This window comes from Rhineura floridana, chromosome 13, assembly GCF_030035675.1.
Source record: "Rhineura floridana isolate rRhiFlo1 chromosome 13, rRhiFlo1.hap2, whole genome shotgun sequence".
NCBI lineage: Eukaryota > Metazoa > Chordata > Lepidosauria > Squamata > Rhineuridae > Rhineura > Rhineura floridana.
The window spans coordinates 12,879,466-12,896,452 of NC_084492.1; the positions used below are offsets into that span (position 1 = coordinate 12,879,466).

Sequence of the window (16,987 nt, forward strand, 5' to 3'; positions counted from 1 at the left end):
TACATCACTGCCCTATGTTATTCTAGTGCAATGAGTAGAATTTCGCCAGATGATCTGAGCAATCTTAAAGGCTTAGCAGGAGGGAGAGGGCCAAGGCAATGGAGAGATTGTCACAGTGAAAATGCACAGTAGAGCCAGTCTATTGCTGCATCTCCACTGCACCAACCTTCCGCATTAAGACTTTTCTTTTCACCCCAGGCATTTTAATTTGTATATTTGCCTTTGCCTGCTGTATGGTTTTAGCTGCTGTCCCTCATCTTATTGTCAATGTCAGGGTTTTATTGTTTGCTTTAGTGTTTTAGTGATACACATAATTAGTTATGAATAGTAATTCACTGGAATCTACTGAATGAAGGGGCAGTATATGGATGTTTTAAATAAATGAAATGATGTTGACGACCACAATGTTTCGGTCCAAATATGGACGTTTCTAGGCTGTAGTCTTTTGTAGGATGATGTCCATTGGCAACATTGCTTTATTTTATCCCTTGTCCCCTTCCAGAAGGGACTTTGAATTGCTTCCTGATTATTGATTACTGACCTTCTGAGTGTCATTGCTATTGCACACAACTCATTGGCTATTGATTGATGATATTTAACAAACTGGAAAGACTTTCTGACCTTGTTCCCCCACACCAAAACCCCCCACTAAAGCTCTTAAAAAAATTCTAACAACACAAATGATGGTGATTGTGACTTTTCCTGAGGTGGACAAATGAAAATTGTATAAAGTTGGAAACCTTTAACTTCTGGAGCTCTCCCTGGTCATATTATATGAAATCCTTTAATATCATATGTCAGGGATTGAAACATGGAACTTTGACATGCAAGCAATTTGTTTTATTAACCATGTAGTGATTGGAGTATTTGGATTAAGGCTGGGGAGACCTGGGTTCAAATCCCCACCCAGCCATGAAACTTACTGATTTGGGATCTGTCATTATCTCTCAGTCTAATCTGCTTTACAGGGTTGTTGTGAGAATAAAATGGGGGAGGGAGAACTATAGGTTAATTTCACTGGGTCTGCTCTGAGCAGAACTAACATTAGACAAACTCCCATAGATCCTGGCTTGAGCTCCTTTTAGAAAAGGCAGGGTATAAATCTAACAAGTAAATGAATAATACATTTCTCACTGAGCTGAGGATATCCACTAGTTAGGCCAAACTTGATCCTATCTGAGATCTCTGACCAGCATCTTAATGAGTTAAAAAAAGACCTAATTAGCATTCCTATTTGGCTGTTTTGAAGAGTGGGAATGTGGGCCCCTTAGGCCATTTGGCATCTGCCATTAAACACATGCTTTTGCATCATGTGCACTTTTTTTTTTTTTTTAGAAAAACTGCAAATAACAGTTCTTGGGAGTCCCAAATCAGGATGAGTTTGTTCCGCAGTCACTGCTGCTAACAGCGCCACGGCTGCATCTCCTGGTTCTGTTGGACGCAGTGGAATGTGGGTGGGAGAGTGCGCCCAGCAGTGATGGCAACGTGGTAACGCTTCACTCTCATCTGCCATCCTGGCAAGAAAGAAGTAGCCCCAGGTGCTGGACATTGAGGCAGGTGGGACTGTTGAGGAAGGGGAAGGAAGGGATAATAAATGGGGAAGCAGGGAGGGAGGTAGAGAGAGATGGAGGAGGAGCAGAGGCAGGGAAAGGAGGGAGGAGATTTAGTGACGGGAGAATGAGATGGCACTAGTTGAATAGGAGGAGGGCAAAGAGGTTTTGAGAGGGGAGACGCCAGTCTGCCTGCCCAGAGAACCCTAATAGGGCACGGATTCAGGGTTCAAAGGCCTGCAGCTCCCACCACACTAGCCTATAAGGGGCTGAGGAGAATCCAGAAAGGGGATCCCACTGGGGATGGTGAATCCCATGCCACTAATATCCTCTTGGTAGCCTATGCCACTAGCTGGATCCCAGATGAGCTGGGTACCCAGAGTAGGGATGGAATCCATCCCTCTGTCCTAGGGGCTTTTTCAACCAAAGCTCTTACAAGCTGGGGGTCCCGAATCGAAGGCTTGTAACCCTCGTGCCTCCTTCCAGGGTGTCCCCCCAAATCCTGGCCAACCGGCCCCCACATGGAGGAGATGGTGCCCAGGAACTGAAGGGATCCCAAATGGGCAAAGGCATTGTATCCAGAGGGCATTGTTCTTCTTGGGTAAAGAAGAGCTGCACCTATCTGAAAGCTCCTTTACGTGGCACTGGTCCTTTTCACCTTTCTGAAGTACGAAAGAAGAGTAAATAAAGACCGTTTGCAGTTTTGTCTTACCTTTTGTTTGTTTCCATGGGGTATTTTGAAGGGAGACTATGGGGGAAGACGTTTGATGTGACCCTCTCTAAGGGCCCCATTGCAGACCATGGTGGATGTAGATGGGGAATTTAACCCTCCTCTTCCCCTATGGTTGCAGCAGCAGCAGCAGCAACAACAAGTCACCTCTCTGAAGTTGCTATTTGCACATGGGGATGGAAGCTTTTCCTCCATGACTAACAGTAGTTTCAGAAGAGCCATGTTCATTGGAACCATAGCAGGGAAGGAAAGGGTTAAACTTCCATCCCTACCTGTCACAGTCTGGATCTGGATCTTGATTTCACTCCCCCCTGGGGCTGCTATTTGCAGTGGGGGGTTCTCCTTTTTCAAAAGATGACATAATGTTAAACCTTCTGTTTAACCCTTAACAGCTTGGGGCCAATTTACTTGAGGGATCGCTTTACCCCATATATGCCCACTCAAGCACTTCAGTCTGAGGAACTGGCATTTTTACAAGTGCCACATAATGTTTGTTCTGCACTTGTAAGAAATTGATCTTTTAGCATAACGGCACCCATATTTTGGAATTCCCTGCCTATTGACATCAGACAGGGGCCTTTGCTGTACTCTTTTTGGCACCTGCTAAAAAACATTTTTTGTTCAGGCAAGCCTATCCAAATATGTAAAAATGGACATGGTTTTAATCTGTTTCCAGCTTAACGGATGATTTTAATTATATTTTGAGTATTTTTAAATACCTGTTTTTAACTGTGTCTTTTATAGAGAATTTTCATATTTGCTTTATTTTTTGTAAACCGTTTGGAGGTTCTATTTATCATCAAGAGGTATATACATTTTATTAAATAAATGAATGTGTAGTTCTGATCCTTAGCAGGGGTGTTTGAACACTTCCCTCTCTTGCTATTTCACTGATACAATTTAGCAGGAGGTCCGTTCTGAACAACATAGGAAGCGAACCTTTAGTGCTGTAGCACTGACACTTTGGAATTCCCTCTTAAATATTAGACAGGCACCATCTCTGTTACCTTTTTGGTGCCTACTGAAGCGTCTTTCAACAAGCCTCTTTAGTAGAGACCTTATCCCAACCTGTGTCTGTGTTAGAATTGTTTTAAAGATGTTTTTAAAGCTGTTTTTGATGCTGTTTTAATATGTTTTCTTTTAACATGTTTTTAAAGATGTTTTAATATGTTTTAAAATCTTTTGCTTTTAAGATGTTTTAGAGTGCTTTTAGTGCTTTTGTTTGCCGCCCTGGGCTCGTTCTAGGAGGAAGAGTGGGATATAAATTTAATACATAAATAAGTAAATAAATGTCTCCTTTCATCATGCAAGACACTGCATCAATTTCCAAAGCAATACTTCTGTACAATTCTCTTTTAAAATATAACTTCTGGCAAACTCAGAAAAGCTAATTTTAAGTAGCAAAAATAATCTGCATCTCTCACCTTCCCATCACACAAGACACTGGTTTAGTTCCCAGTAGCAATATTTTGGTACAGTTCCCTTTCGTTTCAATGGGCTTCTGCGAAAGAATCTCCTGGGCAATTGTTTCCATGGACCATTTAGCACTTTAGTGTTCCCTGTGCTGCGCATGCATTCCCTCAGTAGCCTTTACAACAGCTCTGTGAGGCTTGATGGTATTATTGCCTCCACATTGCAGATGTGGGCCTAAGGCAGAGAAATATGGTGGGTGTTTATGGCGAAAGGTGAGTTTATGGAGGCCAATATTAAGCTAGATCATTCTGGTGCACAGCTAGGGATGGGGGAGAAATTTAATTAAATTCACATTTAAAGGGGAACCTACCTAATGAGCACTTTCCAAAACAATATGCAAAATGGAACACAACCACCCTTCACAATTTACACTTCTTCAAACTTTGCAATGCAATTCAATTCTCCAGCCAAGTAATAGTACAAAAATGTATATACATGGGTAGAGTGTTCATACAAATGCATGCATTGGTGAAAATAGCATACAAACATGCATTATATTAGGGGAAATATGCTTGCAAAAATGTGTATATTAGGCAGAATTGCAGTAAAATGCTGATGAATTCTCATGGTATGGAAATGTGGGGAAAATGAAGTGAAAGTTGGTATTTACTAATTTGAAAGCATTTGTAATCTGCTTAATATTTAAACATCTCTAAGCAGTGCCTGATGTAAAAAACCCCAACAACAATACCATTAAAACGAACATATAACCTAAAACCAATGAAAGTGCAGTATAAGAGCATAGAAAAAGAAATAAAACAGGAATGCAGAGGATTCAAACTCATAAACAGGGTCTGATCTTATGAGTCAGGGGATACCTGGCCTCTTGCTTTTCATCCACTGAGCTAATAGCAGCAATTTAGACTGAGGAAGTAGCAAGCATCACTTTCCTGATACTTGGATGTCTTATTCAGTTCTTCTTCTAATCTGTAAATACATTGGGTTGCATCCAGTGCTAGTCCTACTCAGAGTAGACCCATTGAAATAGATGGACATGACTAACAGGTTCATTCATTTCAATGTGTCTACTTTGAGTAGGATTTAACTGGAAACAACCCAACATGTGGGGAGTGAACATGCTCCACCCAAACGGTTTTCACAAGTTGACTTGCAATTGTTGGAAGTGAAGTATCCCCTGTACTCATGTAGTTTCCCCTTGCTAAAACTCTAGAAAAGCCAATATATTATTATTATTAAAATTAAAATCCTCCTCTTTGGATGTACACCTTAACGTGGTGAGGGGGTTTGAGTGTGTTGAAGAAGCTGAGAGCAATGCCATCAGGAGCCTAGACCAAGAGGCTAGACTCCTAGCCGGGGCACCCAAGGCAGAATGGCAAAGCTGAAACACCAGACTAAGATGCATCCAAACTCAGAGGAAGGCAATGGTAAACCACCTCTGAATATCTCTTACCATGAAAACCCTATGAACAGAGTATCCAAAATGCAACACGAGATAGTGCTGGAAGATCAGACCCCCGGATCAGAAGGCACTCACCGAGCTAGTGGGGAAGAACAAAGGACAAGTACGAGTAGCGCTGTGACTAATGACGCAGCTGGGTCAAAGCCGAAAGGAAGCCCAGAGGCTGATGCGCACAGATGCGAGAGTCCGGAGTTGTGTGACGCACACAATAGGAACATGGAATGTGAGAAGCATGAACCAGGGAAAGTTAGAAATTGTCAAGCCAGAAATGGAACGCATCAACATTACAATACTTGGTGTGAGCGAACTAAAATGGACGGAAATGGGACATTTCCAATCAGGCAACTACAAAATATTTTATGCAGGAAATGAGAAATTAAGAAGAAATGGGGTTGCTTTAATAGTGAGAAGTGATGTAGCAAGAGCAATTAGGAGCTACAACGCAAGGTCTTAGTGAGTGATATCAGTGAGATTAAATGGGAAACCTATCAACATAACCATCATCCAAGTCTATGCTCCGACGGCAAATGCAGAAGAAGAAGAATTGGAGAGATTTTATGCAGAAGTACAGGAAGAAATTGATCACACACCAAAACAAGATGTGCTGATAATCATGGGTGATTGGAATGCAAAAGTAGGGAACAAAGAAGAATTAGGAATTGTGGGGAAATGGGGCCTAGGAGACAGAAACGAAGCAGGAGAAAGACTTATTGAATTCTGTGAAGCCAATAATTTGCTTCTTGCGAACACATTTTTTGAACAACCGAAAAGATGACTATACACGTGGACATCACCAAATGGTCAATATAGGAATCAAATTGATTATATAATTGGTAGCAGAAGATGGAGAAGTTCCATACTTTCTGCAAAAACAAGACCAGGAGCAGACTGCGGTACAGATCATGAACTGGTTGTATCGAAAATCAGAGTAAAGCTAAAGAAGACCAACAAAGCAATCATAATGCCAAAATACAATTTAAATAACATCCCATAAGCATATAAAGATCAAATAAGGAACAGGTTTGAGGCTTTAAACTTAGTTGACAGAGAACCAGAAGAACTATGGAATGAAGTCAGAGACTTTATCAGAGAAGAATGCAAGAAGACAATACCTCTAGTTAAAAAGAGAGAAAGACCCCAATGGATGACTGAAGAAACTCTTCAAATGGTTAAAGAGAGAAGGAAAGCAAAAGCAAAAGGAGATAGAAACACAGTCAGAACCCTAAAAGCAACAATACAGCAACTAGTACGTAGGGTCAAAGAGAACTATTACAATAGTTACTGTATAGAAATAGAAGAGGACAACAAAAAGGGTAGAACAAGAACCCTGGTCCAAAAGATTAGAGAAATGAAAGGGAAATTTAAACCACGAGTAGGGATGTTGAATAATCAACAGGGAAACACACTGACTGGCCAAGATGAAATAAAAGGCAGATGGAAGCAATACACTGAAGAACTCTATAAAAGAGATGCCAGGATGACAGATTCGTTCATGACAGATTCATTCATGGAGGAACCATATAATGAAGAACCAGAAATTTTAGAATGCGAGGTGAAAGCTGCTCTTAAAATACTTGGAAGAAATATATCACCAGGAATAGATGGCATACCAATAGAGTTGCTACAAGCTACTGAGACTGAATCTGTCCAAATTTTGACTAGAATCTGTCAAGAAATATGGAAAACTAAACAATGGCCCACAGACTGGAAGCGTTCCATATACATCCCAATTCCAAAGAAAGGGGATCCTAGGGAATGCAGTAATTATCGAACTGTTGCCTTAATATACCATGCAAGTAAAGTAATGCTCAAGATTCTACAACAAAGGCTCTTACCATATATGGAGCGAGAAATGCCAGACGTCCAAGCTGGATTTAGAAAGGGAAGAGGTACCAGAGATCATATCGCAAACATACTTTGGATAATGGAACAGACCAAGGAATTTCAGAAGAAAATCACCCTGTGCTTTATAGATTACAGCAAAGCCTTTGACTGTGTAGATCATGAAAAACTATGGAATGCTTTAAAAGAAATGGGGGTGCCACAGCAATCTGATTGTCCTGATGAGCAACCTATACTCTGCACAAGAGGCTACTGTAAGGACAGAATATGGAGAAACTGATTGGTTCCCCATAGGAAAGGGTGTGAGACAGGGGCGTATTTTATCACCCTATTTATTTAATCTACATGCAGAGCATATCATACGGAAAGCGGGATTGGACCAAGAAGAAGGAGGTGTGAAAATTGGAGGGAGAAATATCAATAATTTAAGATATGCAGACGATACCATACTACTAGCAGAAACCAGTAATGATTTGAAACGAATGCTGATGAAAGTTAAAGAGGAAAGCACAAAAGCAGGACTACAGCTGAACGTCAAAAAGACTAAAGTAATGACAACAGAAGATTTATGCAACTTTACAGTTGACAATGAGGACATTGAACTTGTCAAGGATTATCAATATCTTGGCACAATCATTAACCAAAATGGAGACAATAGTCAAGAAATCAGAAGAAGGCTAGGACTGGGTAGGGCAGCTGTGAGAGAACTAGAAAAGGTCCTCAAATGTAAAGATGTATCACTGAACACTAAAGTCAGGATCATTCAGACCATGGTATTTCCAATCTCTATGTATGGATGTGAAAGTTGGACAGTGAAAAAGCTGATAAGAGAAAGATCAACGCATTTGAAATGTGGTGTTGGAGAAGAGTTTTGCAGATACCATGGACTGCGAAAAAGGCCAATAATTGGGTGTTAGAACAAATTAAACCAGAACTATCACTAGAAGCTAAAATGATGAAACTGAGGTTATCATACTTTGAACACATAATGAGAAGACATGATTCATTAGAAAAGATAATAATGCTTGGAAAAACAGAAGGAAGTAGAAAAAGAGGAAGGCCAAACAAGAGATGGATTGATTCCATAAAGGAAGTCACAGACCTGAACTTACAAGATCTGAACAGGGTGGTTCATGACAGATGCTCTTGGAGGTCACTGATTCATAGGGTCGCCATAAGTTGTAGTCGACTTGGAGGCACATAACAACAACAACAACAAAATTAAAATATATATCCCACCATTCCTCCCAGGAGAAGCCCAGGGCGGCAAAGAAAAACAATAAAAACATTTAAAACATCTTAAAAAATTTTTTTAAACATATTAAAACAAAACACTTTAAAAACATCTTTTAAAAAAAAACATTAAAAAACATTAAGAAGCAATTCCAACACAGACGTAGACTGGGATAAGGTCTCTACTTAAAAGGCTTGTTTACATTGCATAGGGAATGTACGTAAGGAGGAGCAAACTGTCCACCTTAGACAATGCTCTTCAGCTCCCAGAGGGTGATGGGAATGGGAAGTGGAGATAGCTCACTTGTCTCACACACCTGCTTGTGGCTTGTATTTCCAGATTTATATTTCCTAAATAAAACCCTCCTTTTCTCCAAGGAGCTCAAGATGGCTTGCAAACATTATTTATTTATTTATTGCCCTTCCTCCCAGCAGGAGCCCCAATTTTATGCTAACAACATCCCTGTGAGGTAGGTTGGGCTGAAAGGCGGTGACTGGCTCAAAATCACCCAGTGAGCTTCGTGGCCTAGTGGAGATTTGAACCCTGGACTCCCAGGTCCCAGTCTAACCACCACACCATATTGGCTTTCAGTGGCCACAGGGAGAGTCATTGTGGTGCAGTGTTTAGACTGGTGGACTAGGACCTGAGAGACCAGGATTCACATCCCCATTTACAGAGAAATCCTAACTATAGAAAGCCGGTGTAATTTACCCAGCATAAGTTATCCCTGTTCCAAACTCTGTTCAGGAGGAACTTGATTTACACTACCCATTTTGCTGGTGTAAGATCTGCTGGGTTGCTAGGTCAGATGGCCAAGTCTGGAATAGTTCTTAAGTCTCTCCTTGCCCTATCCGGCCACGACCCTCGAATGCCCCCCTTTTTAGGACTTACCTTGCCGTAAGTTACACCAACTTAAATTCCCCTGGCTGAGCCAGGCTGAGGAACTTATGCCTGCATATCTCTGGCTCAGCCAGATGAGGGTCTTACACTGGAAAAGCCCAAGATCCACCAAATCCAAACTCTCATCCCGGTGAATCTTGGGTTTGGATTGTGTTGCTAGCCATGATGCTCAGTGGGTGACCTTTGGGCCAGTCATTATCTCTCAGCCTAACCTACCTCACAGGGTCATTGCGAAGATAAAATGGGGAAGGGCAGTGTATGCCTACTTAAGCCTCCTTGGAGGAAAAATGGGATATGAATGTAGTAAATCAAAATAAAGCAATAGCACAAATTAGAGCTTAGATAAGAATAAGAAGAACCTGCTGGACCAGGCCAGTGGCCCATCTAGTCCAGCATCCACACAGTGGCCTACCAGATGCCTATGGGAAATCTTCAAGCAGGATTTGTGTGCAACAGAATTCTCCCCTCCTGTGGTTTTCAGCATCTGGTATCCTGAAGCATACTGCCTCTGACAGTAGAGGCAGAACATAGTCCTCATGGACAGTAGCCACTGATAGCCTTATCCCCCATGAAGTTGTCTCATCCTCTTTTAAAGTCATCCAAGTTGGTGGCCATCATTGCTTCTTGTGGAAGTGAATATGTGCTTGCACATAGTCACATGTTTGGTGTTGCCATTAAGTTCCACCTGCAGTCGAGGGAGCTTGTGCGAAGGCTCTGCAAAAGGACCACTTGTTGCATCCTTTTGGCTAGCAAATATTCTCTGAGAAAGCCCTGAGAAATAATGAACCCTAGAGCACCGAAAGGGTTAACCATTCCAGTTTCATAACCTCTGGCATAAATCAGAAGGGATTTTCAAGAGTACAGTTTGAACGGATTGTATAGGAATTGATTGATTGATTATACTTATTTTAATTATACCCATAAATGTCAAGCAATTTCATTAAGTAGTAGAGTGAGCATTTATTATGACCAAAAACCTACTCTGAATGTTTTATAATTTCAGAACAAGCATTTTATATTTAATGGACATGGTTAGGCCTTGCACATAGACACATGGGTCTCAAAGAAAAATGGGAGCTAGTCTAGAATGACAGTAAATATATATCATTTGGAAATAGGCATATTCCCTGGTGAAACAGGTTTCAAAACATGCATGTTATACAGTTCCATAAGAAGTGTATGGACTCGAATAACTTCCGTGCAGAGGAATCTCATTGCTTTCATATGGGCTGCTTCAGAACAACACAGGAACATAGGAAGCTGCCTTATACTGAGTCAGACTCACTGGTCCATCTAGATCAGTTTTGTTTACAGGGACTGGCAGCGGCTCTCCAGGGTTTCAGACAGGAAGTCACTCCCAGCCCTGCCCGGAGGTGCAGAGCATTGAGCCTGGGACCTTCTGTATGCAAGGTAGATGGTCTACCACTGGGCTACAGCCTTTACCCAAAAGAAAATGGAACATCTATTTTTGGGGGGAGTCAGCATCTGCCCAGTCAGTAAAATTGAGATGTAGTAGTGTCCTCAACAATCCATCCCAGGAATTTATTGAATGTGTGCAGTGCAAATAACCTGGTCTACTTCTGTTGCTTCTGTTTGATTTGTCTGTTCATGAAATGGCCCCCAAAGTCATGATATTGCCATGGCACATGTTACCAAATCCTTCCAAGCGACCCAGGAAGTGAATTGGACTGTGAAAGACCAACCCAAATTGTATTTGCATTTTGAAAAATTTGTAGGGCAGTACAATATCTCAGAGAGGAGGTCAGGTCTCCTGCTCCCCGAGTGCACTCACTATAGCTGCCCTGCTTTTTAAAGCTTGACAGAAATATCTGTTGGCGATAGGTACGTTCTTAAACCACAAGGGGTTTTTGTCTACTAGTGAAAATAATGCATGTTTGTGTGCTTTTTTTCACTAATGTGTACCTTTGTATGCACACAACTCATGCATATGCATTTTTGTACTCAAGTTCCAGATTTATCACCATCACTAGTTGAGGCTGTAGGACCCATGGATTTACGTGGGAGTCAGGCCACTCAGAAGGGACCACTGGAAAACAGCTGGGCTGGAAAGGGACGAGGGAATCAGTCCCACTCTGGGATGCTGACCTCCTGTCCTGATTAAACAGATCAGGTCACATTACTTGGCTGGAGAATTGAATTGCATTGCATTGCGAAGTCTGAAGAAGTGTAAATTGTGAAGGGTGGTTGTGTTCCATTTTGCGTATTGTTTTGGAAAGTGCTCATTGGTAGGTTCCCCTTTAAATGTGAATTTAATTGAATTTCTCCCCCATCCCTAGCTGTGCACCAGAACGATCTAGCTTAATATTGGCCTCCATAAACTCACCTTTCGCCATAAACAGCCACCATTTTTCTCTGCCTTAGGCCCACATCTGCAATGTGGAGGCAATAATACCGTTGAGCCTCACAGAGCTGTTGTAAAGGCTACTGAGGGAATGCACGTGCAGCACTGGGAACACTAAAGTGCTAAATGGTCCATGGAAACAATTGCCCAGGAGATTCTTTCGCAGAAGCCCATTGAAACGAAAGGGAACTGTACCAAAATATTGCTACTGGGAACCAAACCAGCGTCTTGTGTGATGGGAGGGGGAGAGATGCAGATTATTTTTTGCTACTTAAAATTAGCTTTTTGTGAGTTTGCCAGAAGTCATCTTTTGAAATGAACTTTTGAAGGAATTCTCTGGGGTGGGAACACCACCCACTCCTTTAAAATTGGTTCACTCCAGTCAGTTGCTGCACTGCTGTGAGCTGTTTGCTCACTTGGTGAGACAGAACTATGCCCTGTTTCATCTGTCAAATGCTGGAGGTCGTGCTACTCCAGTGCCTGAACATCTTCATACACTGTCTCAAACATATTTATCTAGCAAATACTGCCTCCTTTCCTCAGTTGTGTTGAAGTGCAGCTCTCCATGTTCTAGGTGAGCCACAGGAGTCTGAAGGCAAGCAGTGGGTCTAAGAGAGTTGGAGATGGTGTGGTAGAGCCTTTATCAAAGTTGACATGGTCAAACAGGTTAGCAGAGTTTTTCTTTTCTTTTCTTTTTGTGGTGCCTCAAAAACTTGCAAACCTCTTTGGAGAAGGCTGTGGAACCAAACATGAGTGTGTGCATATCACAGATTACAGTGGCAGTATTATTTATTCATTTATTTAACTTGTATATTGCTTTATGTTTCGAGAAATCTCAAAGTGGTTTACATTTCAACAAAAATCAATATCAATCCCACATTCCATGCAGCTGCTAACAATAAGAACAAGAATCCACGTTTTAAGTAGCATAATTGAGCAATAAATCTCTAAACAATGAAGGTAAGTAAAGTTAAAGCAAAAGCAAATCACATACAAAACAAAATTCTAGCAAAATCCAGAAATAAAATATAACATATTGACACTATATCTCTAAAAAGACACATGAATATTACAAAAAGAGCTTTCTCACATCTAATAATGCAAATCAGGAATTCAAGAAACACTGTTGGTTGTCTTGCATTGTATTGTTATGGGTTTGGAGTTGAGATAGATGATTTCCCTTTCCAGCCTCTGATTTGGAACTCTGCACCTGGAGGTGGGCTCTGCAGCTGAGAAACCTGCTCCGCTGGTCAGATGAGTCTCCTCTGTTAGTCTAATAGAGTGGCTAGGTGGGTGAATAGGTCTATCAAGTGCCCATTAACTGGTGAATGGGACAGGGAGATCCTTTTGTTATTGAAACCCTTCAGGAGAGCCCCTCTCCTCCAGGGACCAAAAGAGAGACTTGTATTTTTAGTGGATTCTCAGACTCAGAATCTCAGATTCTCAAAGGCTGGGAACTGGAGATACGCAGAGAGGCTGGCTCCCTGAATGATGATGGCTTTAGGATGCCTCCTGTAAGCCTGATGGAAAAGCAAGTTCTCTTGGACTGCTAAAGCTTTGAACCCCCCTTCCCGCATCTTAAGCTCAGGTTGGGACGTGTGCAAATAAAAACCATATTTCCTAAAAGACACTACAGTCTCTGCTGACCTTCTTTCCAAGGAAACCAAACCCTGAGCAAGCACAGGGAATCCTGGAGGTCTTTCACCACTTGGAGATTGGGGTGGCATGCAACACTGGTGGATTGAGTTTCCTAGAAGAAGAATTGGGAGCAAGGAGTCCCTGAGTCAAAATGGAGGGAGAACTAGAAGCACTCCTAGAGCAGATGAAATTGTGGCACCAGGAGGACCAACAGCAAAGGCAACAAGAGCACCAGGACGACCAGCAACAATTTGAAGAGAGAATGGAAAGCCTCTTTGGAGAGAAAAGGGAGGCCCCATGTGAGGAAGTGAGTGCCATGCCTGATCAGCCACTGCAAGGGGTTGAGAATGACCCAGAAGCCCAGCACCCAGACAGAAGTGGCTAAAGAGTTCCAGGAAATGGATGGGCAGCTGAAGGGCTTGGACTGTGAGGAGTTGCAGTCAGTGGTGGATGAAGAAGAGGCCTTGATTGTCCAGCAGCCTGCCAGTGGGGGAGACACCAGAAAGCTGCAAGTAAAGCTCCAAGAATTGAAGGAGGACAGGCTGGAAAGTGAAGAAGGTGCCTTGGAGGAAAGTGGAATACAGTCTGGAGAAGAGATGCTGCTCATAGATTTCTCCGCTCCATGTGTGCCTGCTGTTGAAGAAGTAATGCAGGAGGGAGAAAGGGCCTTGGAGAAGGGTGAACTACAGGCTGGAGGAGAGCAGCTGTTGATGGGTTTATTCACCCCATGTTTGCCAGCTGTGCAGGAGAAAGTGCAGGAGGAAAAGTTGAAGGCGTGTGTGTGGGAGGAGCTGCCCACACCTGGAGAAATGGCTGTGCAAGAAAAAGTGCAGGAGGAGAAGCCTGAGGTGGGAGTGCAAGTCCAAGAGAAGCTCCCAGGGCCCAGAGATATGGGTGAGATAAAATCACCAAGTAAGTTTGCCCCTTGGGTGCCCCACAATGGTCTTATAGGGTGGGATCCATCTCCAATGATGGGTGCAGCCCCTGAGTACGCTCCAGCAGTGAGAAGCATTCAGGGTCCTATGAGTTTGGAGAGCAAGAGACACTGGGAGGCTTACCTGCCTGTGTTTTGGGCCCATGATTTACACCGGAGATGATGAGGGAGAGCAAAGAGGAAGATTTCTTTCTGCCAACCTGAGTGGGCTAGGCCAGCTAGTCCTGAAGAAGATGCCCCCAGATAAAGACTTGTGGCTGGACTTTGATTTGGAGTTTAGGCAGGCGATGAGGTGGACTGGCATAAAGACCTTTCCCAGGGCAGCGAGTGGAAGAAAGATGGATACAATCTGCCATGTGCCAATGAGAAAACAAATGTGTTCCTGGAGATGCATGTGTCCCAAGACCCTGCATGCAGCAGCAGGGATCACCTTGGACTGGGAACTCCATGAAGCCCCAAGACAAAGAGCCATGTGGGCAACTGCATGGTTTGGGGGTGGGGATTGTTCTTATGGGACTGTGTACTGGTTTGCTGTAGGAATTCTTCCTGATGGTTTTAGTATTGCCTTTTGAAATGCTTTTGAGTTGTGCTTTCTGCATACTTGTGAGGATGTGAGCTGTTTAATGAATTTTTAGGAATAGGTTTTTGCAGTAAGGTTTTAATGTTTAAGATTTACTATACTATGTCTGTTAGAGTTTGTGTGTGTGCAGCTGGTTTGGGGGAGCAAGGGGGAAATGTGTTTGAGGGCTGCTGTGCTACAGTGGCACAAGACATGACAAAGGAGCTCCAATACTGAGAGTGTAACCTGGCTTAAACATTTCAGGAACTCACTGTCTTGGGCACTGCCAAGTATGAGGACTGGGTAAGCGGTTTGGATGCAGAACTGTGACTGGGAGCTCCAAGGAAGAAGAGGAAGCCTAGAGAGAGAGGAATTGATTGAAAACTTGCTGTAAAGGAATGGGTTGTTTTTGTACTTGTGTTGTGTGGAAATGTGACTGTACTATGACTATGCTTTTGATGATGTTTGCAGGTGTGGGACAGACCTTTGTCAGAGAAGGGGGTAGTGTTATGGGTTTGGGGTTGAGATAGATGATTTCTATGAGTTCCCTTTCCGGCCTCTGATTTGGAATCCTGTACCTGGAAGTGGGCTCTGCAGCCAGGTGGGCTAATGAGTCTGTCAAGTGCCCATTAACTGGCGAATGGGTCAGGGAGATCCTATTGTTATTGACATTCTTCAGGAGAGCCCCCCTGGGGGCCAAAAGAAAGGCTTATGTTTTTAGTTTAGTGAGAAGAAAGGCTGGGGTCTGGAGACAGGCGGATAGGCCGGCTCCCTGCACCATGGCTTTAGGATGCCTCCTGGAGAAACAAGATTTATTGGACTGCTATGGCTTTGAACCTCTCCATCTTAAGCTCAGGTTGGAATGTGTGTAACTATAAACCACTTGGGGAAGGTCCACTAAAATTTTAAAAATCTGCTGTGTTCCATTTGTGTTGCAAGCAGCAGCGGCTACACTCTCCTTCTTCGCCAGTGAGCTCCCCTGCTGCATTGGTATCCTGTTGGCCACCATCTCATGCATCTCATAGGAGCCACAGGATGAAAGCCCTTTTGTTCCTGCCCTTTGGTTCCTGCTGTTTGGTTCCAACCCTTGCCAGCCACAAGGTTCAACTGCAGCGCCTGGGTCTTAGCATATCAGTTTAAATTCCCTTAAAACTGATTAGTGTTAGAGCACATGATTTGGACACAAAAGGTCCCAGCTCTAGTCCCCTCTTATTTCTGGACTGGGAAAGCCTCCTGTCTGAAACCTTGTAGAACACAGTGACGGAGAGCTGCAGACTGAACTGAAGCTGAAGGACTAGGAACATGGGACGTGGCCTCATATCTAGGAACCGATGGCGGCTGGTTCAGCACCTTGGGCAGTTCCTTGAAAGGTTGGACTAAACCCAGAGGGATTCCACAACACCACTGATATGGAGCCACCAGCCACCACCGCTAGGAACCCAGGGGCAGTGCATAATGTACTGAACGACAAAGAGCTTGTATGTAAGTAGATTGTATCTTCCTTACAATGCTTTTTTTTTTTTGGTGAATGAGGCTATTTTTAGCAGGGATGGGAAACCTGTGACCCTCCTGAGGCTGCTGGATTCCAGCTCTCATCAGCCCCAGCCTATGGTCAGTGATGATGGGAGGAGCTCCAACAAAATCTGGACAGCCACAGGTTCCGCATTGCTGATGCATACCCTGTTACTGCGGCTTACTTAGCTTGAGGAAGGGCTGTAGCTCTGTGGTAGTCTGCTTGGCATGCTGAAGGTCCAAAGTTCAGTATCCAGCATCTCTAGATAGGGCTGGGCTAGACTCCTGCCTGGAGAACTGCTGCCACAGTAGACAATACTGAGCTAGATGGACTAATGGTCCGACTCAGCACGAGGCAGCTTCCTAGGTTCCAATTGAGAAAAGGATCCTCAATTGCTATGAACTCATGGCTGCAGCTGAGTGGTAGAGCATCTACTCGGCATGCAGGAAGTCAAAGGTTTGGACGCAGATCTGGATCAAAAGGAATTAATTTGCCTATTGTTGGCAGTGCCTACGGCCGTACTATCCCAAACAATCCCGATCTCAACTGAACTCAGAAGCTAAGCAGGGTCAGGTCTGGTTAGTACTTGGATGGGAGACCGCCTGGCAATACCAGCTGCCGTAGGCTTAGAGGAAGGCAATGGTAAACCCCCTCTGAATACCTCTTACCAGGAAAACCCAATGAATATATCCAAAAAAAGATTCATAGGGTCGCCATAAGTTGGAATTGACTTGAAAGCATATAACAACAACAACAAATTGTTGGCAGTAAGATCAGTAGTTGTACCATACTGGAAAAAATTCAAGGGGCTAATATAGAGGAATGGTATTGA

The 16,987-nt window shown here is 43.2% G+C and overlaps 1 pseudogene; it reads left to right on the forward strand.

Annotated features, from left to right (window-relative positions):
• Positions 1-16,663: 16,663 nt before the first annotated feature.
• On the forward strand, positions 16,664-16,782 carry LOC133369434 (5S ribosomal RNA; annotated as a pseudogene).
• The last annotated feature ends 205 nt before the right edge of the window (positions 16,783-16,987 follow it).